General features: G+C 40.4%; 1 long non-coding RNA gene across 1 annotated transcript; it reads left to right on the forward strand.

Moving 5' to 3' along the window:
• Positions 1-1,785: 1,785 nt before the first annotated feature.
• On the forward strand, positions 1,786-22,030 carry LOC129037010 (uncharacterized). Its single transcript, XR_008502716.1, has 3 exons — positions 1,786-2,384; positions 12,892-13,101; positions 20,909-22,030. It is a non-coding gene; the product is annotated as an uncharacterized LOC129037010 (long non-coding RNA).
• The last annotated feature ends 538 nt before the right edge of the window (positions 22,031-22,568 follow it).

Consider the following 22,568-nt stretch of genomic DNA (forward strand, 5'->3'; position numbering starts at 1 on the left):
AGGCAAGTCTTCTGATGAGGTGAACTCTTTGTGGGCCCAGATTTCTGGGAATCCATCCATTCATGAGAAGTATAGCCAAGTCATTTCATTTTCCTGGGCCTCAGTCTCCTTACCTCAATAAAAGTAGGGCTTGTATTAGATGAACACTGGTTCCCATCACTGCTACTATTCTGTGATTACATTGAGCCCAGAAAATCAAGAGAATCTCTCAAGGACTTATCAGCCACTCTACCTCCCCCTATTCCTATAAACCTATGGGAGTTTTTAGGGGCCAGAGGTGGATGTGGAATTTATATTTCCTCCCACATACTATTGGCCAGAGTTCAGTCATATCCTTACCCCATCTGCAAGAAAGGCTGGGATAGAATTCACCTGTGCACCCAAGAAGAAGGACCCAGTTTGGTAAGCATCTAGCCAGCAGTCATTGAAGGCTCTGCTTCAACATTAACCAGTGAGAACTAACCACTCTCCCTTTGAGCCTCCACTCTACTTATTCGTGTTTCAGTCACGATACCTTTGACAAAAGATTGCACGTGTGTGTCTCCTCCATCTCCTCTCATTGACTATAAGAACCTTAAAGATAAAGTGTATTTCTTATTTACCTCTGGGCTCCCAGTGGTTGGCACTATGCACAGTGCCTGGTGCATGCTAATTGTTCAATAAATACTGGTTTGAGAGAAAGAAGACAGGGGCAGCAGTGGCGAGAGAGGGAGAGAGAGAGACAGGAAAAAGTAAAAGAATTGTGTAGGCCGGGCGCGGTGGCTCACGCCTGTAATCCCAGCACTTTGGGAGGCCGAGGCGGGTGGATCACGAGGTCAGGAGATCGAGACCATCCTGGCTAACACGGTGAAACCCCGTCTCTACTAAAAATACAAAAAATTAGCCGGGTGAGGTGGCGGGCGCCTGTAGTCCCAGCTACTCGGGAGGCTGAAGCAGGAGAATGGCGTGAACCCCGGGGGGCGGAGCCTGCAGTGAGCCGAGATCGTGCCACTGCACTCCAACCTGGGCGACAGCCAGAATTTGTCTCAAAAAAAAAAGAAAAAAGAATTGTGTAGATAATAACAAATTTACCTCTTTACTCAAAAATCTTCAATAGCTCCCCATTGCTCAGAGGATTATATCCAAGTTCCTCATTATGACACTGAAGATAATAATTTCTTACCTCCCCAATCTTAATCCTGTTACTCAATATCGTGAAAACAGTTAGGTCATTTTGTTCTTTCCTTCCCTCTTTCTTTCATTCCTTTCTCTTTTCTCTCTCCCTCCCTTTCATTCCCCTCTTCTCCTTGCTCTCCTTCTTTCTTTATCCTACTTTTACTCATTGACCTGACACTTCAGCACCTACTATGTGTCAGGAAACTTGCCAGCTACAGGAGATACAAAGATAAGTTGCCTTCAGAGTCTGCTGCAGATAGACTTGGTGAACAGGCAAGTCCAATGTGCCTGAAAGCTGAGGTAGTTTAGAAGCTCAGAAGAGGAGTAACTATGCAGACTGAGGGAAGGGGGAAGAGGGGCAGAGGGCAGAGAAGGCTCGGGAGAAATGGCAATCCCTTAGTGGATTCTAAAAGGCTGAATGGGCTTGTTCAGACCCAAAATGGTGGGACGGAAATTGCTGGCAAGAAGTATGTACCCAGGTATGGAGACGAGTGCAAGCACAGCACGCCTGAAGAGCTCCAAGTACTTCCCTTATCTGCAGAATGAAAGCAGAAAGCTTTTGACAGATGGGGCGGGTCAGAAGCCAGATCACAAAGGCAACATTATGTTAACTAAGTTTTGCACAGAGGTAATGGGAGATGAGGAGATGAGTCCAGAGGGAGGAGTGCAGTCGCGGGAAGATACCGGCCTGCCCTGAGGCAGGGGCTCTGGGACCGGACATGCAGAGTCAAGAGATATTCAGGAGGAAAAATGACCAGATTTTGTGATTAACTGATTGAAAGACAGGCAGATTACAGCAGGAAAAAAGAAGGGAGGTTAGGTTAACTCCAGTGGCTTTGCTCTTGGATGGCCAGCTGGACAATGGCTCCCTTCACTGTGCCGGAGGATAGGAGAAGAAGAGTAAGTTGTAGGAACAAGCCTACAAGCCAATGACGTCAATACTGGATCGGGTAAAAGTGAGCCAAGTGAAAAACTCTTAGGCAGAGATGGCAGGTAGGATTTTCGGGGTGATCTTTTTCAAACAGGGAAATTTGTGCCCAGAGAGGTTACAGGAATCAGTCGACTCCACGTAGCTGATGAGTGGCAGAAAGCAACTCAAGGCCCAGCTGTGCCCAGGTATGCTACTGTAGTCCAGGGCTCTTTTCACTACACCCTCTGCCTTCACCTTCCGCCCTCCTGCCTTGCAGCAACAGCTCAAGATAAGGTCTCCACCACACAGTCACTGGCTGGTAAGTTACTTTTCTCTTTTTTTGTGTTACTCATTTGAAGGTATGAGGAGGAAAAGCCCTCAGGAAACCTCATCAAAAAATCAAAAATCATTTTAGATTGTGAGCACTTAAACTAATTTTTAATTGATTAAGTTAACAATCAAAAATTTGAGTGATAGGTGTGTTCTATTTTGAATTCGAAGTATGAAGACCCAATCTACTCAAGAAACGATTGTTTCTAATTTCTCAAAGTCTTGGTTTATTGAAAATATCCTCAGTGGGACTCAAAACACCAATTTCAAGTAAATGTGGTAATAAAAATGTTATTGTAGCTTTGCCTGGATAGCCTGCCTTTCTGCCTCCATAGTTCAATTCCAAGTATAAAACACATGCAAATGGGAAGCCTGCTCCCAGAGACAGGTCCTTGTTTACTTCTATCTCCAGACAGATGGCCTCTGGGAGGCGGTGGTGGGGTTCACTTTATGGGAATTCATTGATCCTCAGATTTTCCCCATGGGAAAGTCAGAGACAGCAAATGTCATGAGGAAAGTCACATTTTCCAATGTTTTCACAGAATGTCTCACACAGTAACTATCCCCGTGAAATGATTTTCCCTCTAAACGCCTCAGAGAGTTGTGCTCAGTATATGAACTTTTAGAATAATCATCTAAGAACCTCGCCGGGTGCAGTGGGTCATGTCTGTAATCCCAGCACTTTGGGAGGCCAAGGTGGGCGGATCACCTGAGGTCGGGAGTTCGAGACCAGCCTGACCAACATGAAGAAACCCCGTCTCTGCTAAAAATACAAAATTAGCTGGGTGTGGTGGTGCATGCTTGTAATCCCAGCTACTTGGGAGGCTGAGGCAGGAGAATCGCTTGAACCCGGGAGGCAGAGGTTGCAGTGAGCCGAGATCACACCATTGCATTCCAGCCTGGGCAACAAGAGTGAAACTCTGTCTCAAAAAAAAAAAAAAGAATCATTTAAGAACCGAAAGCTATACTTTACCAGTCTATGTTTTCCAGGTCTCTCTGTGAGATTGTCACTGATTAAATGGTTAAACAACAGCTTGAAACTGTAAGAGATACACTTGCAAGAATTTCTCAACCTACCTTTCAAAAGGCTAAATTTTTGGTACTCTTGCCCGGTCCTTTGTGTGTGTGTGTGTGTGTGTGTGTGTGTGTGTGTGTGTGTGTCTGCTTTTTCTGAGGAGCTCTCTGGTGAAACAAAAGCATTTCCACCTTCAACGAAAATTAAAAACTCGGTGGGCAGGGCAGGGGAGGAAAAATACCACCTCGCCACCCACCCAAGCCCTTTGCGGAGAAGAGGCTGAAGTAGCCGCCGGAGGAGTTGACTCTACACTAGGAGTAGAAAGTATTAGCAAATACTCAAACTAATTTGCTGTATGTGGACCTTAATAAAAAAGATGGCCTAATATTTACACAGCGTCTTCCACTCTGAGAACTCCAAACATGACCTCCCCTTTTCAGCAGGCCACCTTAGATTCATTGACCCATCCCTTTCCTACCAGCAGGGAGGTTCTCGCCAAGTCACACTCTGGCAGCTTCCTCCTCAACATCCCAGATTGGAGTCCTGTCTGTTAACACTCCGGACGCCCTGTTGGGATTCAGTCGTTTCTCAACTCCTGACCTCTTTTTCCTCTTAGAGAAGCACAGAAACAGCCAGTGGCTTAAGATTTCATCCTGCCAACTGTATCTCAAGAAACAGATTGCCAACTCTCCTGGGGACAATCTCTATACCTTCTGTCAAGAACCCATGAGTTCTCCCCAGGCTCCCTTTAAGGTGGTTTCTCTTAAATGTTACCAACCTAAATCACTGTTGTTTGAGATGTGTCCTACTTTTTATTTATAGAGGCATGAGGTCACACTATGTTGCCCAGGGCTAGTCTCAAACTGCTGGCCTCAAACAGTCCTCCCGCCTTGACCTCCCGAAGTGTTGGGATTACAGGTGTGAGCCACAGTATACAGCTGTACCTTTTTTTTGAGATGGAGTCTCACTGTCACCCAGGCTGGAATGCAGTGGTGTAATCTCTACTCACTGCAACCTCTGCTGCCCAGGTTCAAGTGATTCTCCTGCCTCAGCCTTCTGAGTAGGTGAGGTTACAGGCGCCTTCCACCATGCCTGGCTAATTTTTGTAGTTTTTGTAGAAATGGGGTTTCAACATCTTGGCCAGGCTGGTCTTGAACTCTTGACCTCACAATCCACCCACCTCCGCCTCCCTAAATGCTGGGATTACGGGCGTGAGCCATCGCGCCCGGCCACCCTCTTTTTTATTATTACGTAAGATGGATAACTGCCGGTCACCAATTTTGTGTAATCTCCCTTTGCAGAATTGTCCATAGAAAAATGTTCTTATTTTTTCGTGTTTCCTCTCCAAGTTAAAGATCAGATTTGCTTAACCCATTTTCATATTTTTGTTGGATGCCGTTTTCCACTATCTTCATCAGGCTTTGTTTTCCCTCCTCTCTTGAATGGTGAAGCTGTTAACTAAACACTGTCCTCTCTGAAGGGTCTGACCATTGCTAAATATGTCCAATGTCCTCTTGGCTGCTTCATTTAACATGCCAGCCTTGAATTGTTCTTTCAAAAACCACTTTTAGTACATTTCTGATTGATGTTTAACTTTTGAAACCCGATTCTTTGAACACCTGAAAAACCCAGTATTGCATTGGTGCAGTTCATTTTTCTTTTTGCTCCATTGTCACCCTAACCTACCCCATTCATTCAGCTTCCTCCAGTTTGGCCAAGTGGTTTTGAAGTCTCCCTTTCCCTGTGGCATTTCCCTGTTTGGGGATGTGAGCCTGGCCATGGAGAAGCAATTTCCATGAAGTCCCCATAATTTTTAGGCTTTTCTGTGTGCCATCAGCATCCCCCAGTCACAAATACTGTCTGCTTCCCCAATCTTAGCTTAGGAGAATTTAGGGAAATAGATAGAGCTGTATAATCCAAACCAGATTCTCAAGGCTTACATATGTATATCTTAAAAAATTAATAAGGTACACATGGTAACCTAAATTATTTAATCAAAATGTTACTTAAATATCTATAAGCATAAATCCATGTACAAACTCCTTATATCTATAGCTTTTATACAACTATCAAATAAAAATAAAATTATAAATTAAGTACAAATCACAAACCAAAATAATAATAATAATCAAATAAAGTAATTTAATGTAAGCTGGTCTTGAACTCCTGGTCTCAAGCGATACTTCCGCCTTGGCCTCCCAGAGTGTTTTGATTACAGGCATAAGTCGCTGTGCCCAGCCAGATTGTTTCATTAAAATGGAAGCCTCTTGCTTGATGTGAAAAGGGTACTGATGTTAACAGCAAAGGTTCTTTTCAGTTCCACACACCTGTAGTATTGTTTGTAATGTAAAAACTCCATTTTGCCACCACATTTTTTCATTCAAATTTCTGCAAAGATTTTGTTTCTTCAGAGCAATTATATGTCTTTTGACTTTGGGTTGATCTGAGCATCTTCTTCTAGCCCTCAAGGCTAGAAGACTGATGCCATATGTTATTTCCATGGTGTCACGTCAAAATATCAATGTGTTAAATCATTTAAGAAATGAAAGTCTTCTTTGGGAGACCAAGGTGGGCAGATCACCTGAGGTTGGGAGTTTGAAACCATCCTGACCAACATGGAGAAACCCCATCTCTACTAAAAATACAAAAAAATTAGCTGGGCGTGGTGGCGCATGCTTGTAATCCCAGCTACTTGGGAGGCTGAGGCAGAAGAATCGCTTGAACCCGGGAGGCAGAAGTTGTGGTGAGCTGAGATTGCGCTATTGCACTCCAGCCTGGGTAACAAGAGTGAAAGTCCATCTCAAAAAAAAAAAAGAAAAAAGAAAAAAGAAAGAAAGAAATGAAAGTCTTACCTGGCCAGGTATGGTGGCTCATGCCTGTAATCCCAGCATTCTGGGGGTTCAAGGCAAGTGGATCGCTTGAGGCCAGGAGTTCAAGACCAGCCTGGCCAACATGGTGAAACCCTGCCTCTACTAAAAGCACAAGAAAAAATGAGCCGGGCATGGTGGCAATTGCCTGTAATCCCAGCTACTCGGGAGGCTGAGGTAAGAGAATCACTTGAACCTGACAGGCAAAGATTGCAGTGAGCCCAGGTCACACCACAGCACTCCAGCTGGGGTGACAGAGCGAGAATCCATCTCAAAAAAAGAAAAGAATTAAATTAAAATCTTACCTTATGAAAACACCTTTTAGTTGAAAATTATTGATATAAAATTAAAGTTTTGTCATTAATGAGTTGAAATAATTCAACATAAATTTATTGGTAGATCCAGACGTAGGTTATCAGTTTGAAAATAGAACAAACTAGCCTGGGCAGGTGGCTCACATCTGTAATCCCAGCACTTTGGGTGACTGAGGCAGGCGGATCACCTGAGGTCAGGAGTTCAAGACTAGCCTGGCCAACATGGTGAAACCCCGTCTTTACTAAAAACACAAAAATTAGCCGGGCATGGTGTTGCGCACCTGCAGTCCCAGCTACTTGAGAGGCTGAGGTAGGAGAATCGCTTGAACGCAGGAGGCAGAGGTTGCAGTGAGCCGAGATCACACCACTGCACTCCAGCCTAGGTGACAGGGCGAGACTCTGTCTCAAAAAAAAAAAAAGAAAAAGAAAATAGAACAAACAATCACAGGTAACTAGAGAAGTTTTCCAACTTGTTAAATTTTACTTGAAATCCTTTTAGGATATCAAAAAGCCAACCTACATTTATTTAATACTTTTGTAAATACAAAAATAAATGCAGGTGCTGAAATCAGCAGACATGGGTTTGTCATCCATATTATCAAAAATTTAGTCCTTTATTATTAAAATAAAAATATAAAATTCAGGATTTTTCATTGTGAACTCAAAGACCCAGGAGAATATGTCCATAGACCTTGGAATGAGATAAATCTAGCTTGAGAAACAACCAAATTTACTGGAGTTGAAAGGAGCCCTTACAAAATACCTAGGGATTGATGGGTTGACAGGTGCAGCAAACCAGCATGGCACATGTTTACCTATGTAACAAACCTGCACATCTGGGGTACATCTTGCACATGTACCCCAGTACTTAAAATAAAAATTACAAAAAAACCCAAAAATTACCTAGAGAAGACTAGACCATCTTGGCCAACCTCCTCTCCTCAACTTGAAATGGAAGACTAGGGATCTGAAGAGCTTAAATGATTGGTCAGTGACAGATATGGGTCTCCAGATTCCAATTTCATGACCCTTCCCACTACATCAACACTTACCAACTTGTCTTACATTTCATGATGTTACATCCCATTAATACTTTGAATACACAAAGCCTGCTAATGCTCAGAAAATATTTTTATAATATTTGGTCATATTCATTGACCAAAGAAAAATCCTGTAAAATGGTAGCACTTCAATTTATTTAAATGATTCTTTAGTGAATATCCGTTTATGAAGACTCTATTTATTAATTACCTCTGTATAAACTAACACTTTGTTTTATTTTTTGTAAGATTACTTCTTGCCAGTTCCTGAGATTGCCTGGGGTTTATAAGTGTGTTCAGATCTCCACTATCCTAAAGGGATGCTATGGTCTAAATGTGTTCTTCCAAAATTCACATGTTGAAATTTCATCACCAGTGTGATAGTATTGAGAGGTGGGGCCTTGACTCAGAGAGAAAGTGTGGGAAGAGGTGAGGGATAAGAGACTACAAACAGGGTGCAGTGTATACCACTCCGGTCATGGGTGCACTCAAATCTCACAAATCACCACTAAAGAACTTACCCATGTAACCATACACCACCTGTTCCCCAATAACCTACAGATATAAAAAAATTTAAAATTAATTAATTAATTAATTTTAAAAAAAGATAGCAATGGGGCTTTTAGAAGTTGATTAGGTCATGAGGGCTCCACCTTCGTGAATGAGATTCATGCCCATATAAAAGAGGCTTCACAGAGCATTCATCCCTTTTGCTCTTCCATCTTTTCTGCCCTGTGAGGACATAGCAACAAGGTGCCATCTTGGAAGCAGAGAGGGCGTCTTCACCAGACACCAGATTTTCTGTTGCTTTAATCTTGGACCTCCCAGCCTCCAGAACTGTAGGAAATAAATTTCTGTTGTTTATAAATTACACAGTCCAAGGCCTTCTGTTATAGCAGCAGGAAAAGATTGAGACAAGGACCTCCTTTAACATTATTCCTACTCAAATTGTTCCCTCCCCCTCCCTCTGTGTCATCCAAGGTTTTTGAAAATGAAATAGAAAATTAATGTCTCCAGTTGCTAACTTCCCATTCTCTCAGTAACCTATGTAAGTGGTGTAAGGGAGCTTCTGTTCTTCTGTTTTCACTACTCCATTGAAATTGTCCCCTCAAAGGCCACACTGGTATCCTAATTGCCACATCTAGTGAGCACGTTATGTATTATTGTACTTCACCTTTCCAAAGGGCACTTCCCTCTTAAAACTTCATCCATGGCTTTTTCGATGCTTGCCTTTACTTTGTCCATCTGCTCCTCCGACTGCACTCTCTTTGTGTTACCTGGTTTCTCTTCCCAACTTCATAAATATTGATATTCCTTAGGATTGTATCATTATTCTTTTTTCTTCCTTATTGAATGTCATCCCAATGATGGTTTCATGTGGACCCATCTTTTAATAATGCCTAAATGTGTCCCTTTAATCCATCTTTTTTCTAGAGAAGTATTTCTAGAAAACATAAACATTTAAGAGATAAGCATGGAATTCTAAGTCTGCAAAAAAGCTGGGGATGTAATTACAATATTTATATTTAATCATAATATTCCATATAGAAATACAAAAATATTTTTTATATGGAAAAGGAAAGAGGAAATGAAGGAAGAGAGAGTTTCAAGGAGGCAATAGTCAACTGTTTCAAATGCTACGGTCACGTCGAATAAGATAATAATGGAAGTATTCTTTAGTCTTAGCTACTTGGAGGTCACTGGAATCTTGGCAAGAGCAATTTGGTATCAAATCCAAATATAAATTGGTTGAAGAGTGACTTAGAAGAGAAGAAATACAGACTGTGAATGTAGAAAATCTCCAGCAACTTAACTGTGGAAGAAAGGAGAGTTTATGATTTGAGGGGAACCTAGGATCTGAGGAAGGGTATGCTTTATTGGTTAAGAAGGAGCGAGGACAGAGAAGGGGCAAAAGATAGGAGAGAAGGGAAGCCGCATGCCTGACCAGATATTGTGAACTAATGAGTCTTAGGCAGGAAAAGAGGTACCTCTTTCATTGGCTAGGAGGAATGAACTTGAGGGTGGTTGTACTTCTTGTTGACTGAGGCAGCAGCCAAGTATTCCAAAACGTTCACATCAAATAGTTTATTTTGTTCTCTTCAAAAATTGCAAAATAAGAGGTGAGGTCTCCTTCTGATGTTCATAGAAAACATGATGAGAGATTTGAGGAGAGTTGAGATTAAAGAAGGAACTGACAGCCTTCCATAATTTATGTTCTTATCTGTCCCACACCCTGCTGCTAGAGAGACATTTCTGAAATGTGGATCCAATCGTGACGCTTTTTGGCTCCCAGGTTCCCACAAGATAAATTCCTATCCATAACTTGTTCTGTACAGCCTTCCACAGTGTAGCTCCCACTAATCTCAAGCCTCATCAGCACCACCTCCCCACCCCAGCTTCCAGCATCATCGTTATTCAAACATGGTACATGCCAGAACTCCCTTTCTAGAATTCCTTTAACCTCACTTCTCTGCCCAAAAACCTCCATCCACCCTGCAAAATTCAGTTTAAGAGTTTCTTCCAGTCAGGCGTGGTGGGTAATCCCAGCACTTTGAGAGGTCAAGGAAGAATCGCTTGAGGCCTGGAGTTTGAGACCAGTGTAGGCAACGTAGGGAGACTCTGTCTCTATAAAAAATTCAAATTTTAATATTCTTGTTCTTTTTTAAAAAAGCATCTTCTTACTCTGGATATATCTTACTTTTTCTAACCTGTTTTCTCGGTATACTGATTTTATTTATTTATGCACTGATTTATTTTTACTCTGTCACTCTTAGGTATTTTTGTATGGTGTTTCAAATCCCCTTGAGGGATATTCTTCTTCCATTAATTTAATTAACTAGCCAATGAATATGTATTCTGCAAAATATAGTGTATAACTTTAAGGAGCTCCAAGGAAAGAGGCAGCCATAATTCAATGTAACCTGTGCTATAAAGAAAGATGGACAAAGCTGCCACAGGCTTGGAGTGGAGAGAGTAGTAGTGAATGGGGATGGGAGTAAAGGAGGCTACTGAAGGCTTCCTATATGCATGTTCATGCTTCTGTCCCTCTCACAAGGAGTTTCACGGTGAGTTCCATGAAGTCTAGGGCAGTGCGTTGTCCAATAGGGTGTCCCCGGGTTGCAGCACATTGACTATTACATTGTGCCTTCTCTACAAGTTTAAACACATGCTCGTATTGAGGAAGCAATTGTATAGCTTCCTTCTTTCGGGATCTTATAGACTCCTGTTACAATTATTTTCAGCCGGAAAGATTAATTATTCTTTCTAACGTTTTGCCACTTCTTAAAATTATCTGTTCACAGTTATTGAGAGGTGAAAACAAAAAAAAAAAACCCTTTTCGATGCCATTGGAAAGTCCAGTCATTACTGCTCTCAGTGCGGCCATCTGTTTCTTGCTCGGTTCCCTGAATCCCTGACTCAGCTTCTCCTCTATCACGAGGGCCCTGCCAAGGGCAAATTCCTCTTCTGCGCTCCCCACCAAGGATTCAGCTTCTTCCTTCCTTCAATTCTTTTGTCTGTGCTCATCATTTGTTGTTAAGTTGCCTGAAAAGAAATGGATGTGATCATTGTATAGGACTTTTTTTTTTTTTAAATAAAAAGAAAGAATGAAAAGGCTCTGCTTTCTCCTTGCACATCACTGTTTGGTGCTCAATCTAGCATGACTTCTGCTTTGTATATTTGGGTTGCTAAACAAGAGAGTCATAGTTATCTGCTTAATTTGAAATCGTGATTTTTCTATGAAGCATTCTAATCTCAGCTTTACCAGCAGATGGGCTTACACCTAAAATAAGACTAGCTTCCCGCCTACCCATTTTGTCTGTTTAAATCCTTTTTATAGCAGTATGAAAGGCCAGGGGTTGAAATTTTCACATGTTCTGTGACTACTTGTTGCAGAAGTTTCCAGACTTGAAATACGCAGCTGTAAAATATTCAATTGCAAAGGCTGCAACACCTAGTCCCACAGCTATCAACATCTTGCCAGCCCCTGGAAATGTCTACATCAGGTCTGGTGGTCCCAGGCCTGTCTTACCTGTATTAGTACAGTGGCTCGTGATGGTTCTGCTTCCATCTTGTACTTCAGGTGGGAGTCATACTTTCTCCTGCCATAAAGCCCTCTTTCTTTCAGATCATTCAAATCTTTCAGATTGTTTGTGTATTCTCTTTTCCTCCCAAGACTAATTTCTAGCAACAAGCAACTGTTATGTTAAAATTCCTTTTATCAAATAGGAGTACATTTGGAATAGTGATATTCTTTGGAATAGCAATATAGCAATAGGAGTCCATTTGGAATAGCAATAGTACACTATTGGAATAGCAATGGTGAGGAGGTGAGAGTCCAGAACTCCTAATAGAGTTACAGTAGACAGTCCCTGAGGAAGGTGGGTTCAGTCAACTGCAGAGTTGTTGTTTTGTTCCATGATATGGATATGCAACTTTGGGGTTGAAATGAATGTCTCAGGACAACAGAAAAGAAGTTAGAGCTGCCGCCTTCTTGGCTCTTTCCCCAGGTAGCCTTAGGCCTTTCTTCTAAATAAGTGTTTAGCAAATACTTTAACACTGTTCGAAGAGGTGCCAAATGATTAGCCTCTCCAGAGAACCGAATGTCCTGGTTCCCTTGCTTGCTAGTAACAGATAGCTCAGAATTCAGCACCTAAAACTAGCCTGTGTTGCATTTTCTCTAAGGGTCTCTCTTGTCATTGTCAGAACAGACTCATTGGTCACATCTTTGATGACATGTACCCTACCAAAGTTTTCTCGAGTGTTCCCTCTTTTGATTGACACTCTATTTCTGAGAAAGATTTCATTGTAAGCTCTCTTCTCAAACATGGTAAATAAAACAGATGTGCACCCTTTTGGGGTTCCCCTCCATATGACCTCCCTCTTCAGAGAACGGCCCCATTTTCTCTGGGTGGAAGGTTGTAAACATATGGAATTCATTACTAGAAGCAGTGGTTCAGGCTGTTTCCGATCCCTAAGCCAGTTCCCTTACCATGACAAAACATTCCCCACAATCTCATCATGACTCATTTTTATCTTTAAATAACCTCTGGTGTGGAACATTGTCAAGGTTTTTGAAAAGTTTAAGAAATGATGTCCGCATGCTTATTGACCCCCTCAGAGAATTCTAGTAGATAAAGCCTATTGTCTCCTAACAGAAATCATTGTCTATGTTTGCTGAATAGTCCATAACTGCCCTGGAACTTACAAAGGTGAATTTATTTAAATCCTAATGTGTGTTCATCATTCTGCTCAACCCTAGGAGGGGAGAGAAAGAAGTACAAAGGCATGGTCTTTGGTAGTAAACACCTTGAAATCAAGTCAGATGGATTAAAAGAAGTCACAAAATGATTAGCAAACAAGAAGATACGTAAATGTGATGGTGACTAACACTATAGAAGGAGTTCAGAAAATAAAGAAACAAGTGTATTAGAAGAAGAAGGACAAATCTTCAGAGAAGAGAGCCCTCGAGGTGAGTCTTGAAACCTAAGTAGGCTTTATAGAGACAGAGCAAAGGGAAGGCTGCAGAGAGCTTCCAGGCATTCCAGAAACAAAAGGGAAATAGCATGAGAGAAGACTCAGAAGTAGGATTGTCTGGTTGCAGCAAACATGTAAAGGAGTCTGAGAAGTTCAGGATGAAATTAAGGAAAGCGTAGAACAGCAAGCCAGAATAGTGAGAACTTGATATGATACACGATAAATAGTTTTGAAAGGGCTTTAAGCATATTTAGGAATTTAGTATTACAAAGAAAAGAAGGTGTTTGTAAGTGAGAAATGGAAGCAGTTTATTGAAGGACTATCAAGACAAGCCAAAACTGAGAGTTTTTTTTTTGTTTTGTTTCGTTTTTTTAAATTTATGACCAGGCATGGTGGGTCATGCCTATAATCCCAGCACTTTGGGAAACCAAAGAAGAAGGATCACTTTGGCCCAGGATTTCAAGACCACCCTAGGCAATATAGTCAGACCCTATCTCTACAAAAAATTTAAAAAAAAAATAGTCAGGTGTGGTGGCACACACCTGTGGTCTCAGCTACTCAGGAGACTGAGGCAGGAGGATTGTGTGAGCCCACGTGGTTGAAGTGCAGTGATTGTGCCGCTACACTCCAGCCTGGGCAAGAGAGTGAGACCCTGTCTCAAAAAATATATATATATATTAGGATAGACTGAACATGAATGAAGACAAGTGAAAGAGCACAAGGAAAACTTGAAGGTGCAAAGAATAGTAATAATGGATGTGGAGTTCTAAAGGAATCGCTACTGTTATTAAAATCTGTACTAGTTTCCTGGGACTGTCATAACAAAATGTCACAAACTAAGTGGCTTTAAATGACAGAATTCATTCTCTCCCAGTTCTGGAGATTCTAAGTCTAAAACCAAGGTGTTGGCAGGGCTGTGTTCTCTCTGTGGGCCCAAAGGAAGAAACCCTTCCTTGCCTCTTTTGGCTTCTGGTGGTGGTTGGCAATCCTCAGCATTCCTTGGCTTGTAGCAGCATCACTCCAGTCTCTGCCTCCATCTTCACATGGGCTACATCCCACCATGTCCTGTGACTCTGTATGTCCTCTCCTCTTCTTGCAAGAATGGTAATCACTTTGGACTTAGGACGCACCCTAATCCAGTATGTTGCTTCTTAACTAATTACATCAGCAAAGATCCTATTTCCAAATAAAGTCACATTCTGAAGTTCTAGGTGGACATGAATTTCAGGGGATTATGATTCAATCCAGAAAGCATATGAAGGGGTTAACCTTATAGGACCTCAAGGGAAGAGTCTCTCCCTCCAGGATTCTAGGGAAAATGAGAGGTGATTCAGGGCCAGTGAGTGTGAGAGTGAGAAGAGACTCTGATTATCTGTAAAGCAGAAAAGGCTTCTGTTGAGAGGGGACTATGGTTATGGGAAGCAGAAATAGCAGTTTAAGAGGAAAGGGGGCCTGGAGGAGTCACAGTAGAGAGTAAAGGAGAGAGGCACAAAGGATCAATGAGTTCCCAGTATCAGAGTGGGTTTGGAGGCTATGCGTGTTCAATGAATCAGGTCATCACAATATTTTTACTTCCTCTTATCCTGTTTTTATTTTTTTATTTTAATAGGTTTTATTTTTTAGAGCAGTTTTAGGTTCACAGAAAAATTGAGCAGAAAGTACAGAGTTCCCATGTGCCCTCTGCCCACCCCCTACACACCCAGCCTCCCCCAATATCAACACCCCCCGCCATGGTATGTGGTATGTCTGTTACAATCTATGAACTTACATGACACATCATTCACCCAAAGTCCATAGTTTATATTAGGGTTGACTCTGCGTTGTACATTCTACAAGTGTTGACAAATATATAATGAATTTTCTTTTTTTTTTGAGACGGAGTCTTTCTGTGTCACCGAGGCTGGAGTGCAGTGGCGCGATCTCGGCTCACTGCAAGCTCCGCCTGCTGGGTTCATGCCATTCTCCTGCCTCAGCCTCCTGAGTAGCTGGGACTACAGGTGCGCACCACCACACCCAGATAATTTTTTTTTTTAAATAGAGATAGGGTTTCACTGTGTTAGCCAGGATGGTCTTGATCTCCTGACCTCGTGATCCGCCCACCTCAGCCTCCCAAAGTGCTGGGATTACAGGTGTGAGCCACCGCGCCTGGCCCATGACTATTTTAAAATTTTGTTAATCCACCAGTTTTTCAGTTACGAGAGTTAGTCTTAGTCTGTAATTCCCATAGTATTTTCTGGAGCATTTCCTGTGGACAAGGGTCACATTGGTTTTAGGGAATAACAGATGTCACATTTTGGCCAGCAGATCCACAGAATTACACTTGAGTCCTTCAAATTTTCTGACAAAATGCTAGTCAGTGAAAATGACCTTCTTTGGGCAAATATATTTGTATAAAAAAAAAACAAAACTAAAGTACATGGATAGCTTTTTTTTTTCTCTCAAATGGGGTTTTAATCTGAACAGGGTACCCCAGTTTATTGTATGTATCTACTCTGGAAATTCAGTGGTCCATATTTGGAGAAATATATTTTATTTTTTAAGTAAAAAATGCAAATTCAATTGAAGAACACAATAGTTTTCACACGTACACACTCACATACACCAGATAATTCTGAAGGATTTAACTAAGCTCCTAAAAAATAAAACGAGACTACATGGTACTTAATCAAATTATTTTTATAAAATTTGATAATGATATCTTGAAAAGGGTTGGGAGAGTAATTTAATTTTTTTTTTTTAACATCGAACTTCTGTTTCTAGGGTCAGAGCTCCATTCAGCTGACCTATTGATTCGGTGGAGAGAAAACTATAAGAACCAAAATGTAGATTCATAGGTGTAACCCTACTGCAGGAATTGCCTTCAAACATTGTACCCATGGAAAGAGCAGGGCCTTTGGAGCCAGAAAACCTGAGTTAGAATCTAGACTTATTTATTTATTGAATTGATATCTCACTTAAATTATTTGCATTTATGCCATCATATAGGATTGAAATTTAATCTAAATTTTGATTCTGAATTTTTGCTTAAAGCATCTTCACCAAGTTAAAACTATGATGTAGCATTTGAGGGTCACCTGTATTTTTTAAAATGTTTTACTTTGAGATAAGATGTAATCCCTGAGCAACTCTGCACCTGCATGACCCTGGGAGTGAGGGTGTCTCTAAATTTTGCATCCAATGAGCTCCATCCACGACAGCCTCGTCCTTGTCTTGTGTGGAAAGGAGACAAAAGCAGGAATGGTCAAAGGGAAAAGTCAGGCTGTCATGCAGATCTCAATGAAATCCTTGGCCAATCCCATGGCAGTCCTGAAGCGAGAAAGGAAATGGCTTTTCAGCACAGACTCCTGCTGTCCAGAGCTCAGGCCAGGTCTTCCTGTCCTAAATCAGTCATTGGATTTGCACTGGACAAGGCAGCTCTCTGAAGCTGAGGCAATCCCTGTAAGGACTAAAGTCACCTGTGGCAGCCCTACCAGCAGCCATCAGCAGGTTATTCATTGAAGGGAGACCTGGGCAGGACTTCACAGCATCCTTTACATTATCTTATTTATTTATTAATTTATGTCTTTATCGTAGTTGTTATCTAGAATGTTAGCTTCTTTTTTTTTTTGAGACAGAGTTTCACTCTTTGCCTAGGCTAGAGTGCACTGGCGCAATCTTGGCTCACTGCAACCTCCGCCTCCCGGGTTCAAGTGATTCTTCTCCTGCCTCAGCCTCCCAAATAGCTGGGATTACAGGCACCTGCCACCATACTCCGCTACTTTTTTTTTTTTGTATTTTTAGTAGAGACGGGGTTTTACGATGTTGGCCAGGGTGGTCTCGATCTCTCGACCTCGTGACCCACCTTCCTCGGCCTCCCAAAGTGCTGGGATTACAGGCGTGAGCCACCATGCCCGGCCTCCTTCTTGAGGGCGGGGATTTTGATCTCTTTTGTTCACTACTATATCCTCAAACTTGATAGTTCCTGATACATGGTGGATACAAGATAAATATCTAAGAATATTCCAAATTCCTTTATGTACTGGCTCAAAGAGGGAAGGGAATTCATTTTCCCCAGCCACTGGCCAAACTCTCAACTCAGAACTAAAATGAATTCTCTAATGGGCCAATTCTCAAGCTTGAAAACTCATGTTTCCTATTCAGAAACATAAATATTTCATACTTTTTCTAAACTGTGTATTATAAAAACATTTAAATGTTTTACAATAATTTTACTTAACTATTAATTACATATATTTTTAAATTACTCTCCCCTCATCCTGTTTCTGATAACTTGAGGGTGGTGGAGGGAGGCTGACCTCACTCCCTTCAACTCCTCACTGAAGTCACGAATCCTGTCCCACCCTTTCAGTAGGGGAGTGAGGAGACAGGGAAGTAAAGTACTTGGCAGAGAACACATCTTGTGAAGCAAAGGCCAGCCAGGAACCCAGGCTGTTCACCGTCTCCTTGCCTGTATAATAGCCAAGCTTGGTTTGGAATTCTCAATCAGTCCCAGCAAATCATCACCGTTTTTCACGCTATTTTTGCATTGTTTCAGGAACATTCGGACAGCTGTTGTTGTTATTTTAAAGCCTCCCATGGCAGTGGGGACACCAGGTCTCCTGACAGTGTTGTGTAAATTCACTAGAACAGCTGGTTCACCCATGTTTTCCTCGTGATACTTTTGAATATAAACTAGCTGGAACAGGTTGGCCCAGCTGTTGGTTCCTATTACTGGCACACAAAGGTAAAGCCACATCAAATAACTAGGTCACTGTTGAATCCACTCTGCCATCACTATCTGCCAAACACCTATCCCTGGACCCAAATTCAAGTTGTCCTGAAAGTTGTCAGAACTAAACTTTAAAAAAACCTCATGAGTTGTGTACTTTATTGCATACATTTTTATATGTATATAAAGTGAGGTTTAAATAAAATCTATAGATTAAGTGCCTATGTCACATATAAGCACCAAGAACAAATGGAAAACCACATGTTGTTCGAGTGGAGAGCCTAGATTTCTTGCACCAAATAGGAGTAGACATTTATTTCAACTTGAAAAAGCTCCCACTTCCACTACCTTTGATCCCAAGGACTAACATTTGATGGTTTTGATATTTCTAGGGATTTCTCCATGTACTTATTTTTTACATTAACAGGCTTCAGTAATAATTTTTTTTCTTGTTAATTCAGCTGATCCTGGACTCAAAGGAAAACTGTAAATGAAAGGAAAATATACAGGGAATGTTGAGAAAAATCCTAAAGATAAATTTGTATCTTGTAGACAAACTTGTAAAAACCTGTATGTGTATATTTCAGGGACAGGATTTTAGTAAAGGTGTGTTGAAAATAATATTGCTTTTGCTATTCAATTCTTAAAAACTCAACTATCCCAATGTTATATTCCAATATATTGGGAGTGAATCTTGTGCATACAGGTTAGAGCACAAGGTTTTGTCAATCCATCCAGGTTAGAATTTCTGTTGTGTCATTTACTAACTCTGACCTTGGGAGGTTAATTAACATTTGTGCATCCCAGTTTCTCATCTGTAGATAGGGTGATAACATCTAAATCATGGAATGTTGGCAATAATTAAATTAAATTAGATAATTTAGATAAATCATTTAGCATAGCCATACCTGGTATATCATAACATCATAGTCACTCAAATATTTTTATTATCGTTATCATCATCATTACTAATATGCTTTTCATAATTACTCCATGTGCTTCACCTCCTTTATCTAAAAAATGTGTTTTCCTCAAAAATAATTTTCATAGCAGTTGCAGCAGTAACTAGCAGGGTTCTAGTGAAAAAGCAGGCCCCGCTCATATACGTTTGTTTTATAAACAGAACACTCCATACTACTCATTTATTCAACAGCTATTGATTGCATTTTATTATATATAAGGCAATATATATGTATGTCCTAGTCCAGTATACCTTTCCCCACCCTTCCCAACTTTCAGCTCACTTTTTTTAAAGGATGCCATGTATCTAAGCAACTGTTTCCAAAGGAACAATGTAATACTGCTTTAGTTAAAATACAACCGTCACACATGTGTGGCCTTAAAAGGCTCTCTCAGGATAAAGTGTAGTAATAGTACGTTAGAATGGGCATCAGGAGCCTAGGAATGTAATCTCTGTTATGGAACAAGCAAATTAGTTTTGTGATTTCAGGCAAGTCATTTCACCTTTGTGGGCTTTAATTTCCTTGAAAAATCATCCTCCAATTAGCCTGGTGGCTTTTAATCATTTTGGTGAACAGGACCTATGACTCAATCTAAGGATATCATTAGCTCCTCTCCAGACCATGAACATACACATGCAAACTCATAATTCACATTCAATTTCAAAAAGTTCCTGGCTTTCCTTGAAGCCCATCTGTGAACCTTGAAGGTTCATGGGTGAGAGGTAAAGAACCCTTATGCTAGAATAAGGCTCTCTGCTTTACTATTTTGAAATTCTAGACCCCACTACCAACACATGATCTTCTACTCAAAAATAACAGGATTAAAGTCTCTTCCTAGATAAGATATCATTTCACACCTCCAGGATTATAACTAATCTTTCATCACTTTCTTTAATCACCTTTTATTATTCCAAATATGCTGATAGGAATATATCTCAGAAAAAAATATTGGCAATCAAAACTCTGTACAGATCTTGAATAATCACTGAACTTTAATTCCATGGAAAACTAATTAACAAACTTCCCCTAGGCACTACAGCTTCCAAAGGGATTACCATGAAGAGAAATTGTGCTCATGTTCTTAGGCCTCCAATTTTTAGACCCAGCTATTTCCACCAGAAGAAGTCTGTGTCATTGTCTTCTTATATGAAAATACAGCCAAGGGAAAAATGGAAGGCTTTCGGACCACAACGTATTTTAAATTGGGAAAGAAAGAGTAATGGGTTAAAAAAAAAAAAAAAAAAAGAGCAGAAGCCATCCAAGAAACCAGGCAATGAAAATATATTCATATTTTAAAATGGTGCCATTGCAGATGATCCTTGGCTTATGGACCAATTGAACTGACCTCAGAGGTCAGAATAATCCAAACTCTCACACATCACATGTGTGACACATCACAAACTCTTACACACACACACACATCCTCACACACACACACTATTGACAAAACCTGAGCTCAAGCCAAAGCCCTGATGTAAGGCAATATCATAGGCAGGTTTCTAAGAGGATCTTCAGTGACCTTTACCCTTATGTAATCTCCTCCTCTCAAGTGTGGACAGAGTCTGTGAATAGACAGTCATGCATTGTTTAATGACAGGGATATGTTCTGAGAAATGCATTGATAGGTGATTTCATCCTTGTGCTAACATCATAGAGTGTATTCACACAAACCTAGATGGTATAGCCTACTATACACCTAGCTATATAGTATAGCCTATTGCTCCTAGGCTATACACCTATATAGTATGTTACTGTCCTGAATACTGTAGGCAACTGCAACACAATGGTAAGTACTTATGCTTCTAAACATATCTAAATATAGAAAAGGTATAATAAAAATACAATATTATAATCTGATAGGACCATTGTCGATACGCAGACTGTTGTTGACTGAAGAGTTATGAGGCACATGATTGTCATGAGATGCCACTCCTATGACTATGTTACATATGTAGCAAAATGGATTTTGCAAATGTGATTAAGTTCCCAAATCAGTTGACCTTAAGAGACACAAATTATTCAGGTGGGCGTGACCTCATCAAGAGCCCTTTAAATCTGCATCTAGAGGTGAGAGACAGAAGAAGTAAAAGACTTGAAGCACAAGAAGAATTTACTGTACCATGTCATTGCAGGCTTAAAGATGGAAGGAGCCACGTGGCAAGGAAGTGGGTGACCTTAGAGACTGACAGCAGCCCCCATCTGACAGCAAGCAAAGAAATGGAGACCTCAGTTCCACAAGCTCAAGCAACTAATTTCTGCCACCTAAGAGAATGAACTTGGAAGTGGATTTTCCACCAGGGTCTCCATTTGAGAACTCAGTACAGACAATATCTTGATTTCAGTCTTCTTGAGCAGAATCTAGTCATGCTGTGAAGGACTTCTGACCTACAGAGCTGTGCTAATGAATGGGTATTATTTTAAGCCTCTAAACTTGTTACCCAGCAATAGAAAACTAATACAGGGAAGAAATAAGAAAGATGTTTGTAATTTGATTCTCCATAGTCAGGCACATGGAAAAGTAAACTCTTTCTTCCTACTTCTAAAAGCCAAAGTCATACACCCTCAGGCTATGTGTGATTTGCCTAAGCAGTCATATAAAGCTATTTTATGCTTTCAACAAATGTTTATTGACCTTCAGGTGATACCTTGGGAACTGTGTATGTAGGAATAAGTAAAAATATTGGAATTTGATTATTAACATTTTAAACTAGTTGGACCATTAGAGGACTAGTAGAAGTTCTTACCACAAAGAAAAGAATGACTTATGACAGCAGTCCCCAATCTTCTGGGCACCAGGGACCATTACAGAAGTAGAAGTATAGCATTTTAAATGACTTGGTTTAAAACTGGCAGCAGCCTCATAGTGTATGTCTGCCTATATTTTAATATACATGCATAATTTATTTTTATAACAATTTTTATAATTTATTGGCAGTGTGTATGTATTTGATAACTGATATGGTTTGGCTGTGTCCTCATCCAAATCTCATCTTGAATTTTAACTCCCACAATTCCCACATGTCATGGGAGGAACCTAGTGGAAGTGATTGAATTATGGGAGTGGGTCTTTCCTGTGCTGTTCTCATGATAGTGAATGAGTCTCATGAGACTGATAGTTTCAAAAAGGGGAGTTTCCCTGAACAAGCTCTCTTCTCTTGCCTGCCACCATGTGAGACATGCCTTTCACTTTCCACCATGATTGTGAAGTCTCCCCAGCCACATGAAACTAAGTCCAATAAACCTCTTTCTTTTGTAAATTGCTGTCTCAGGTATGTCTTTATCAGCAGTATAAAAACAGACTAATACAATAACTTTCATCATAAGTGGTTCTCAACTAAATCAATTGAACAATACATTAAATTGTGTATTGAATCTTGAGGTTGTTTGGGGTATATTCATTCACTTACCAAGTATTTACTAAGCATCTATTATGTGTCACACATGCTTTTAGGCCTTCAGTGTATAAAGATTAAAAAGAAAATTAAATATGACTTAAGGAGCTTACAGTCTAATGGAGAAGACCAACATACAATAAACAATTATACATATGTTATTGTATACATATAATTATACATATACACATACATAATTATATATGTATATATTCATATATGCAATTAAGCTATAAGCTCCTTCACATATATATATATATATATATATATATATATATATATATATATGTGAATCTCTTTTTCCTCTTTAAGGACAGACATATACCCTCTGCAATATTGCTGTTGTATCATGAATGACCTTTAAAGACAGATACTAGAGTTTAGAGCAACTAGAGACTCA

The sequence above is a fragment of the Pongo pygmaeus genome, chromosome 4 (genome assembly GCF_028885625.2).
Source record: "Pongo pygmaeus isolate AG05252 chromosome 4, NHGRI_mPonPyg2-v2.0_pri, whole genome shotgun sequence".
In the NCBI taxonomy this organism is placed as follows: Eukaryota; Metazoa; Chordata; class Mammalia; order Primates; family Hominidae; genus Pongo; species Pongo pygmaeus.